The sequence below is a fragment of the Halichoeres trimaculatus genome, unplaced genomic scaffold (assembly GCF_033239565.1).
Source record: "Halichoeres trimaculatus isolate MK-OKI-2021-1 unplaced genomic scaffold, fHalTri1.1 fHalTri1_scaffold_15, whole genome shotgun sequence".
Lineage (NCBI taxonomy): Eukaryota > Metazoa > Chordata > Actinopteri > Labriformes > Labridae > Halichoeres > Halichoeres trimaculatus.
In genome coordinates this window covers 12,365,408-12,373,029 of record NW_027437193.1, presented here as the reverse complement: position 1 = coordinate 12,373,029, position 7,622 = coordinate 12,365,408, and positions in this window count along the sequence as shown.

Here is a 7,622-nt window from a genome sequence, read left to right as displayed (position 1 = left end):
TGTGTTTACATCATGCTCTTACTCACAAAGTCGTATAGGTCATGACCTCTTTGTTTTCTTCTCTTGCAAAGCCAGAGCCATAAGATGCACGCAATAACTACAAGTGAAGATGAGACCCACAAAAAAGTAACTGTTGATAAATACTTCATCAAGTGGTACGCAGTTCAAAGTTGTCTTGAACAAAGAAATGTGAGGTTAAATAGAAGATCCGATCTCCACTTATTCCCAAAACAAACACATGCCTTGTTAAGTGTCACGTCTTCACGACAATGTGTGTGAGACTCTGAGCCAAAGGTGCCGCTACAATCCAGTTAAAACAGATCCTCCTCACAGTCTCTTTAACTTCATGCTGGACAACATTAAGAATGAATGAGAGTCTGTTTTTGAGCTCAATTCAAAAAGTTACTGTTGATGCCTGTTTTGCGCCCTCTGCTGGTGGGTCAGGAGGAAGCCCCTGTCACAGGTAATGTATCCCGTGAGATGTAGATGATGATGTTTAATGTCAGTCACGTGCTGATTTGTCATTCATACACTTCATGAAGCCATTTTAATTTAAACATGGAGTTTTATGTGTGCAAAAATCAATTATAGTCGCACAACTATCAAATGCAATCTGCAAAACAATCAAAATACAGTCTTTAACTCACAGTATTATCAGGCTTTGCAACAATGAAAAATGAGTCCGTTTCATAACCCAGGGTGAGGGTTTAGCAAATGTTTAGCTCAGCAATCAGAATGAAGGGAAACAGAGCTGCATAACCACAGGACGTAAATAACCACAGGACCAAGTCTGCATGACTCCAGACACTCTGTCTGATGTGAAGGCCCAAAAATGTTACCAAAGGGGGGTCTTAGTGGGCCAAGGCTACACTGTCTGCTACCTGCTCTTAATCTGGGCCAGCAGCTGGGAAACTTCTGCTTTTAAGGGCCTCACCAAACACTAATGCCCTTAACTAAACATCTTTTGGGCCTTGATAAGAAATTCCTTGGTCCTTCAAATGTTAAAAGTGTTGAGTGCCACTGGCTGATAAGGCAGTAATGTGTACTGTGGCACATTTAACAGATTTCAGGGTTAATAACTTCCAATGTCTATCAGAAAACAAAAAACATCTTTTAAAGGGGCTGTGAGGAGTTTGAAAGTGATCTTTAAAAAGGCTACCCTTAAGCTATATGCCTGATCGTAATCCACTCTTTAAAATGAGATAATCAGAGCCAATATTGCTGGTTACAGGCTACTTTAAATTGCTATTTCTTAGCTTCCAGTTTAAGTTTGTCAGCCAATGTGGCTGGGGGTCTGTGTTTTTCGCTGCTAAAAACGATTTCTGTGATTAATTTTGTAGTGATGGTGAACACAGGAGCCTAACTGTCAGACAGAAAAAGCGCAGAAGAAAGCTAAACAGGAGAGTGATACAGCCTGAGCTAAACGCTAATTAGCCTTTTTTATTAGCTAATTAGCCTTTAGCTCCAGCTAAACTGATTGTGATAATGTTTATTCCAACCCACATGTAGCAGTTATTCTGCAGTGGTCTGTTCAAACTTGAGAGGAGTGATGTTGCTTTTAAAACACCAGCATGTTTCTGAAAGTCAGTAACCCTTATGAAGTCAGGATGGCTGCAGTGCAAGCCAGTTCAGAGCCTGAGTCCAGACCAGGGACTTCCGTGTGTGGAAATGTAATGTTCCTGCTTCCCTCCACGAGAATGCGGCTCAGGCTTTTTATTCACATTAATGAACCTGTCAGTGCAGGAAATAAGCACTGACAGCCTCTTAAAGCCTTTTTTATTTATATATACTTTAATCAGAAACAGAAAATTGATTGTGAGGAGTGTGATAGTCGGGTCGGCTGCAACAAATGAGTCATATGACTGTTTGTGAGATACCACAGTTTGAAAGTTTGCCAAATAAACAAAAGCTCAAATAATAATGAGCAAAGATAATTGACCTTCCAAACACAATAAACAAACCAGACGTTTCTCTTCTTTTCGGGTTATCCCCCTGACTGTCACATCACGTTTTAAACAGGCATGAAGACATCACAAGTTAATGATGGCTTGATTGTTTGAGGGATGAATTTCTGATTCAGATCATTATCTGTATCTGGACCATGATGCAGACAGTGTTTGATTATTTTCTTTTAATTTACTTCACTTGGACAGGAAACAAATCCAGAAGGAGCGCTCCCAAGGCAGGGTGTGGAAATACAGACTATGGTCAAAACACAATGATACTTAAAGACACAATGGACTTGTAACTAGAAGGAAAACAGACTGACATTGTGTGTATAACCCTTTTAAACAGTCTATGGTATAAACACTCATAATAATGGGTAATAAGACTTAGCAGGGTTGATGTGGAACAGTTTGAATTATGAGGAGATAAATCAAGAAGACAGACACCAAATAACACAGGAAGTGGAAATAAATGACCAAAGAATTTATTAACATTATCAAGGTCACTTGATGGAGCATTTCAAACTGCATCTGAGAATCATTTACATCCCTCCTGCACTTGTTTCAACTCCAGAACTCCAAAGATGATGTCTGTGCAGTGTTTATGTCTGTGCATGAGTGTGTGTTGATGCCCGTTGACTGTAGCTGATTTTATCCTTCCTCTATAAAATCACAAGATTCAACAGTTACACAGCAGTAAAGCATGAAGATTTATCGTCACAGTGATTCAGAGGACAGCAGATTCAGCATTATGAAAGAGAGTCAAGCCTTTTTGATCATTTGGTTTGGAGATAGATCTTTACCAATCAGTGGCCACATTAACACAACCATAAAGACTACTGTACTTACTGTCGGCTGTTTGAGAAAATTACTGATTCTTGAAGAAAATAAAAATCTTTCCAAACGGGGAATCCTGACTGCTCAGGATCATCCTTTCAACCTCCCTTCAAAACACTTTTTACTGGAATGTGATCAGAGCAAGCTGATCAATACCACAAGGAGCACAGGCAACTGGTCCATGCTGCGAAGCACAGACAAATAGTCTGTGACATGTAGGGCACAGAAAACCTGTGCCACTGCTGCACTTCTAGAAGTTCAGCAGGGTCTCATATGGACTGCGTCCCCTCCTCACTCACGGTTACAAAACCCAGTCACAGAAACAAATGATTTTAAGTTGTGCTTACTTAAACAGTAACAAAAGTTAACTCTACTCAGAAATCACCATTTTTAACACTGAAACTCAGACATTTGAGTAAATTGAACTTATTAGAATTTTAAGTTTTCATAGCTTAATTCAATTAAGTAGTTCGAACTTTGGGGTTACAGTGCTCTCACACTGTGTCCAAATAATCGACACAGCTGCTGGATTCAAAATGTTTTTAATTCAGGAACAGAGGGCTGAAAGGGCCCCCAAATGCAACTGTAAGTAAAGGTTAGTACGTGATTTTGGAAAGACAACTCTTGATTTAATCTAGCTTTTATTTTATCTAGTTTAATTTTTTTTCTTGCTATGATTAATTTTCTATTCTATTTTCATTGTGTATAATTTTGTGTTTTATACCCTTATCTATGTCATCTGTTTTATTTTATTCTTAGTTGGGCTGGTTTAACATTCGAATCTTGCCTCCAACAACAAATTTGATAAGATTTTTTCATTTGCTTGTTTTGTTGCCTTGTCTTAAACCTCCCGGGGCTCATGGATTGGGGTCTTGCTTGATTTTCTTTCAGTGGAAAGCATTTTGTTGCAGCAGTATGCACAAGGGTGGGTACCACTGCATCAGCCCCCTGTTTGTGGCCCAGTTGTTGAAAAAACACAATTTCTAAAGTGCCCTCCTGGATGTAAAAACACTCCAAACTGCCCTGTTGGGTGGTACATACATGATAAACTGTCCTCTTGGGAGTCTGTGCATGCCACTGTTTTGTTGAATGAAAAACGTATTTGAAATAAGAACTGAGAGATTAATTGTTTAATTTTAATGGAAATCTGTTGTTTCAGGTGTAAGAATATAATCTAGGAGAAATCAATGCATCACAAATGCAGTGAGGTTATTGATCTGTAAAATTTGATATGACAAGTGATGACATTCAGCACAAGACAACTAAGTCTGCCAATTACCACAAGACACCAGTCACACCCTTCACCAATTCAATTTTCAGCATTTTTACCGGGTCTCATGACAAATCTTGATAGTTCCTATAAATCGGCCCGCAGAGGGGGCCTTCATTAAAGACAATCCTCTGGTCACTCCTCCATCCACAGACTGAGAGAAACCTGGTCCATGTCCAACATGAGGACTCTGCTGCTGGTCTCTGCTATCTTTGCTGGACTGCTGGGGTCTTCAGCTGCCACAGTTCCTATTCCTATTCCTTATCATGCTTTCTGCAGAGTCATGTGGTGAGTCTTTTATTGCTGAATTTGAGCTCAGGAAATACATTTTTACACTTTTATGTGTCAGTCTTGAATGTGCTCCAAACTGTGTTACCTCTTTTCTTCCAGGCTCTTTGCAAAACCCTGCGATGAAATCAGCAGCAGGGTGGTTCAGCAGATTCAGGCTTTCTACCCTCAGTACAAGGTAAGACCATCTAACCTGTTAATGTGAATGGTACAGAAAAATGAGAGGAAAATGTAGCGACATAAACTACACTCTGTATACTCAGTCTGGCAGCATTTTGCTTCTGTTCCAGCTGATTTCAGCCTCCTCTGTGTCAATCAAAGCCAACCACACTTCCTTGGACTGCCTACAGTCTGAGAACATCACCTTCACACTCAGCTCGACTGTGGAGACAGGAGGCTGCCGCGCAAGTGTGAGTGCTGTTCTTAACTGCAGTAGTACAGAGATACTTACTACTCTTTCTGCCCTAATCACACCATTTTAGCATTTGTCTCACTGGAAAAGGGTGCCACATTAATGGGAAGTAATTAGGGCTGCAGCTATCGAATATTTTAGTATTCGAGTATTCTACTGAAAATCCCATCCATTAATCGAGTAATCGGATAAAACACATTTTTGTTTAGTTAAAGAGCAGTGGTTTTTCAAATGAAAAATTTTCTCTTTAAGAAATATAATTTTCTGATACAGCGTGTCAATAAGAGCACTTGCTTTGGTAGCTCCAAAATTTGTAAACACACTTTGACACATTTTTTGTGCCTTGTACATCTCATCAAATGTTGCGGACCCAAACGGCACCCGTTTCATGGAATGACCCATTAGTCTCCAAACTCCAGAGAAGAAGCTAGATTTGTTGCTAGTTGCTATTTTGTATAAGAGTTAGCTTGAGGGGTCTGAAAACTCTCTTAATATGTACTCAGCTCTATTTGAAATAACACTCTTTGATCTTTTTTTAAATTAAACGATTCCTCGAGGCGGAGAAAATTACTCGAGTACCTCGAATCATTCGAGGAATCGTTTCAGCACAAGAAGTAATGATGTATGTTAGAAATTCATTGACAGATAAGTTAAGGTGCTTTAATAAGATAGTGGTTTTGGCATTAACTTTGTTTGTCCAAACCCGGGTTTAATTTACTTCATACATTCTTAGAAATAAACTTCAACCAAAAGCACCTTTTCTTTTCCTTTTTCTTTTTTACTAAAGATGATTAAAGAGGGGTATGGTCCTTTTTTAAAAACTTCATTCTGTCCCTCTGGTACCTTGTAGTGGCTTTACATGATTTGTAGTTTTAACAACTCCTTAATTTTTCATATCAGTATTTTTGAAAACTCTCTTTTGCTTCTATCTAAAATGCTCATCTGGCAGCTGTCTCTTTAAGGCTCCCCGCTCCCCAAATCCCCTCCTTCTGATTGGCCAGTCCTCTAGAGGCCTTTTTGTGGACAAAGTTATGTACAAACCTTGATGTTTAAGACCTGCCCCTTCTAGTGTGTCATAAAAAGAACCAGTTAGGAGTTCATTATGAGATGACCTCGTCATTTCAACAAGTCTGTGAAGATTTCATATTGTTTTTAAAACAGACCATATGAGCAGACCAATTCGGGGATTTGTATCTATATTTAAATTATGTTAAAAGCATCATACCCCTCTTCAAAGATGCCATAGAATCATAGGTGAAATTCAGTTCATTTGGCAGCTGAAGCATTTCTTGTCCTGAAAAACATATTTGAAAATAAAATAGAATTAAAGAAAAAACACTATTGGATATACTTTGGAAAATTCCAGAATATTTTCTAAACCCTTTTAATTTGTATTCCTCCATCTTTAGGGTCAGTCCATATCTCTGGGGTTCACCAGCCTTCTTGATAATGGACTCAACTACTGCAACCTCTACAACCTGCTGTCAGGTGAGTTGAGGAGTCAGGGTCCTGAAATTATGACTCAGATTATCAATGCATGCTTTGCCTCAAATGATTCTAGCAATAGCTGCTGGTTTGTTGCAAACTGCAGCTCTTATCTTACATGTCACATCCCACTCTGTCTCAATCTCAGTTTCCCGCTGTATTCACAGTCTTTATGTCGCCAAATAAAGGCATAAAATCCTAAAAATATACCTTAAAATGAAAAAAACAAAACAAAACAGAGTAGAAATGTCTGCATTAATTTGTGTTTGTGTCTGATTGTTTCATTTCCAGCGAGTGGACTCACATCAACACCAGGTTTCTTGGAGATCACCAATGAGTGGGCATGCCTGGGCTACGGTCTCGCCACCTGTAAAGCTTAGCTAGCTTTAATTTCAAAATAATGTCACTTATCTTTGCAGTCCTGTTATACAGTCTATGCCCTGTTATAATTTCTGCATGCTTGATTCGATCTCTAGCTGTTAAGATGATTTGTAAGGCTGTGGCTGCACTTCTGATGGTCGTACTTTTACGTTTGGATTAGCAATAAAGATAGAGACTGATGGATCAGTTGGATCATTTTTTTTCTTTGGGTTGGTCATACATCACAGCACTGGTTTTCACTGACACTGAAGACATAATATGCCGTGTATCCACTCAGTGATAACATGACATGAAGGGACAGCTGATAGACCAGCATGTCATTGTGCTAAAGTGAGGTAATTCACAAGAAGCTCTGCAAACATCACCCTGACGTGTGGTCAGATAAGCCAGCAGATGACATTTTTTAGAGCAGTTCTTTCTTTACAATGTAGAATGATGCATTTATCAGATCAGAGGCTACTTTATAACACATTTTAAAAAAAGTTTTACTCTTTGAATATAAATTAACACTCTTACTTCATTTGACACAACTTTGGATATGTGAAGATGACACACTAACTGGTAAACATTAGAAAAAAAAGATGACAAGGAGGAAAACTGTGCAGAAGCTAGCAAGGGTTTTAAAATACACAGAGAGCTGAGTGAAGGAGACATCAACCATACTGAGAAAACAGACACAAAGTGACCAAAAACCACAACAACAAGCTTTAGCAAAACTACACTGGTGCTGCTCTTGTTTTTGGCATCTTTAGAATGCAAATGGAAAATTTCAGTTTTTGCTGTAAGTGTAATCATGTAGTGGGTAATTATCTCCACCTTCTTAATGTGCACAGTGCACTCACGTCATCTTGCTTGGCTCGGAGGGAAGTTGTCACCAAACTACTCCCCCTGGTGACTGGCTGCAGTATTGGTCAAAAACTCTGTCTCCCCATTCATTCCAGATTAGCTGTGGTTGAACTTTAAAAAATTAATGCACTTCGCTTTAAAGTCCTCTGTTTCCGAA